This window comes from Ammodytes marinus (assembly GCF_949987685.1).
Source record: "Ammodytes marinus genome assembly, chromosome: 23".
Classification (NCBI taxonomy): Eukaryota; Metazoa; Chordata; class Actinopteri; order Uranoscopiformes; family Ammodytidae; genus Ammodytes; species Ammodytes marinus.
In genome coordinates, this window is record NC_137227.1 from 16,131,157 (window position 1) to 16,135,181 (window position 4,025).

Genomic DNA, 4,025 nt, shown 5'->3' on the forward strand with positions numbered 1-4,025 from the left:
CACGAAAAAGAAAAAGAAAAACAACAATCCAAAGGTCACTTTACTAGCAAGCTAATCCGAGTGGACCTAGACCCCATTCTTGTTTTGGGAGAGACGAGCTCCCGAGTCCGGCTAGGCCAGCAAGCTAACGTTGACTAGTCGCTTTACGGTGCTGCTGCTCAGATTTGCAAAAAAAGAAAGGGAAATATTCCTTCAAAAAAAGGGCAAAAAGCAAAAATATAGTCCCTTTTCAAGCAGCGAGGTAGATAGTCCAAATAGCGGTTGTTTTCTTAGCCTACCGTGTGCAACATGACCACGCTCGAGCTCAGCAGTGTTTCTGTAATCGGCAGGATTCGTGTAGCTAGCTCAGGTTAGCTCGATACTCCCGTTCGGCTCTCCTGCTGTACACATCTCTAGGGCCAGAGCACAAACAACACATGACCCTCTGCGTCACCGAGAGAACGAAGGAGGGAACGAAGACGCAACCGGGAACTCTGATTGGCCGCGTGGATTTGATTGACGTTCCATGACTTGGCGTTTCAGCCAATGGGAGCGAGACATTAGAACGTTACGTCAATAGCTTCATTCCAATCTCCAATCCGCGCTGGACAGGGTTTCTTTTATTGACGTTAAAGAAATGGGCGGGGACTTTGTTTGTGTGGAGCTGGTCTGAAATCAGTTGTTAGGGTTCATTGGTGGCAGAATGGATGGAGATGAAACGGATCCCAGATCTGTAGACGAGCCAAACAGCCACGCAGAGACTTTCCCCCTGTCGCTGAGAGCAGAATTTTTTTATTTATTTTTTATTTTCTATATATATACTTTACTGTAGGATATATACATCCGAGAACTTTTTTTAATGCAAACAATAAAAATAAGAAATAATGATAATAATTTTTTTTTTTAGAATACACTTCTTGTGTCAACATTTAAACATTTTTTAAATGTATTTTATAACTTATGTTTTAACCTTATTGAAAAGGCTCAAAAGCTATTTTGCAAGAGTTTGACAATAAACAAAAACTTAAAGATATAATGCGTAACTTTTTCATATAAATTAATGTCAGTTACATTGAATGCCATCACCAAATGAGTTGACACCGAGTTGATTAAGCCTATCAGCTCCACACAACTCTCTCTGTGTTTCTCAGTATGGCAGCGTTTACATTCAAGATTCAAGGTGGTTTCATTGTCATAAGCACATTAGCAATTACAGAGCAGTGGCTGGCAATGAAATGATTCAGTCTTGGGCTCCTTCAACACAGTGCAATATCAGGAAAAGAAAAAGTATAAGAGAGACACAACTAGGAAAGATGAGAATTAAATAATAATAATAATAATAATAATAATAATAATAATAATAATAATAATAATAATAATAAAAATAATCATAATAATAATAATAATAATAATAATAATAATAATGATAATAATAATAATAATAAAAATTAAAAGTAAGAGTATAATAGGAACACAAGCTGAGACTTAAATAACAGAACTAAATAAATGTTATAAGTAACGAACTAAATATAATATAAGAAAAGTAGCCGCTCAGTCTGAGCCCCTTTACAGTAACATCTCATCTCCTCTCCATGCAGAGTTTAGACTCCTGCCACTTGGGAGGAGATAAACATACTCAAAGAGGGCCAGATCAAACCGATATCTCAAATCATTTGTTCCCTCAGCTGTTGGCTTGCTTAACAAACTAGGGTAGCAGCTTTGTCTTTTCTTAAAGCTGGGGTGGAGGACTTGGGGAGAAAATGGCAGTTGGGAGATAGAGATTCGAATCCAAATACCTCAACTTGTCCTCTTTGGTCCCTCCCCTATGGTGCCTCCTTGACACGCTCTACACCAACAACGTTGTGCCAAAGTGAATGGACAGTCCCAACAGCCAATAAGAACAGAGAATCGGAGCCTCGCTCTGATTGGTCAAAGTGTACAGCTCATGTTAACTTTGACCAATCAGAAATCACATACCCCAGCTTAAAGCAAAGTAAATGATTATAATTCCATGATGTCGTCCGTATGCTTTTATGTTTTTATGTTCTGTGTTTTGAATTTATTATGATTATTTGTTTGTTCTGTGACATTTTTTCAGGGATTATAAAGATTTATCAAATCAAATCCCCCCCTTGGCTTGTGGCATGTGCTATATCTCAACACAACTGAACTTTTGTGGCCTATGACCTTTTCCCCTTTGTTTCTGACTCAAAATGTAATATCAATGTTCGTATTATCAACATTTACTGGTAATATAAATGTTGGGCCATATCTCGCTCCAGAATCCCAAATACTGTTTACTTTTTCTCAGATAATTTTTTTAAAATTAATGTTTACTTTTTAACATGATAGGTGTGTGTGTGTGTGTGTGTGTGTGTGTGTGTGTGTGTGTGTGTGTGTGTGTGTGTGTGTGTGTGTGTGTGTGTGTGTGAGTGTGTGACCCCATCATGCAGTATTGCTAAATAATTTTTCCAAACAACCGGCGTGGTTGAGGCAAACACTACAAGTTTGAGTAACATCAGCTGTTTGGTTGAAGATTTCACGAGAATTTAGGCCCCCTTTGTTTGCATATACCCTTTGTTTACATACCAGTTTAAAGAGCCTAGGCTGTGTGTTAATCCTTGATTTCATGAGAATGTAGATGCTGATTTAAAGGTGGGGTCAGCGATTCTGGAGACCGCTTGTTGTTGTCAAAATTAAGTGAATATATAAAAAATAAAATAAATCCAGTGTCAGTACACAGCCCCTAGGCCCTCTCTGTAAACTGGTATGTTAAGAAGGGTATGTAAACAAAGGGTATGTCAACAAAGGGGGTCCACAGTAGCTAGCAACATACCAGTTTACTGAGCAAAGGCTGTGTATTAGTGTGAATGTTGATAGTTAGCCTGTGATCAGTGTGTGAATGGTAACGTGGGAATGGGAACAGGTCTCCCTTGAAAAAGAGTCTCCGGTCTCAACAGGATTTACCTGTAAAAATAAAGGTTAAAAAAAAAAAAAAAAATGAGTATTGGATTTTTTCTCAGCGCACATACAGTATACAGACAGGCAGCCAATCTTGCTTTTACTTCCGAAATTCTCCAGAATCCAATATATGCTGTTTAAGGTGCCCTGCTATTGACCCTGCTATTGACACAATACTGCATAACTCCCGATTCATTTTACAAACAACCGGCGTGGTTGAGTCAAACAATAACAAGTTTGAGCAACATCAGCTGTTTGTTGAAGATTTCACAAGAATTTAGACTCTGATATAGATGTGGAGAAAAAAACCCCATTGTTAATACACAGCCTAGGCTCTGTAAACGGGCATGTTGCTATAGCTACGGCGGGCCCTCTTTGTTTGAATTATACCCTTTATTTACACATACCAGTTTGGAGAACATATATGCTGTGTGTTAATTACAGTTTAGGGCGACTGTGGCTCAGGTGGTAGAGCGGGTCGGCCAATGATCGAAGGGTTGGCGGTTCGATCCCCGTCCTGCCACTTGTGTCATAGTTGTTGTGTCCTTGGGCAAGACACTTCACCCCCCTTGCCTCGTGTGAATGTCGACAGTCAGCTTGCTATCGGTGTATGAATGTGTGTGTGAATGGTAATGTGGGAATGGGAACAGGTCTCCCTTGCAAAAGAGTTTCAGGTCTCAATGGGATTTACCTGTATAAATAAAGGTTAAAAAAACCCAATACGGACAGGTAGTGGATCTTGAGGAAAAAAATTCATGGATTTTGGCAAAAAGTGATTTTAACATCAATCGTTCTCCAGAATCACTGACTGCACCTTTAAGCCTGATTCCAGCAGTGCCTTTTCACTGTGACAATACAGAACAAAGAGAGAGTGTGTGCGTGTGCAGTACAGGTGTGTGTTTGCATGTGTTTAACGTGTGTGTGTGTGTGTGTGTGTGTGTGTGTGTGTGTGCGTCACACCTACTGTCAGTCAAATTATCTGACGGCTTAGAGGCTTAAAGATGCAAATTCTGCCCGTCGCATTAACTCATTTATTTGGTTGAGGTTTTTTTAGGGCCGTGATTGTAGAGGCACAGGAGTGTGAC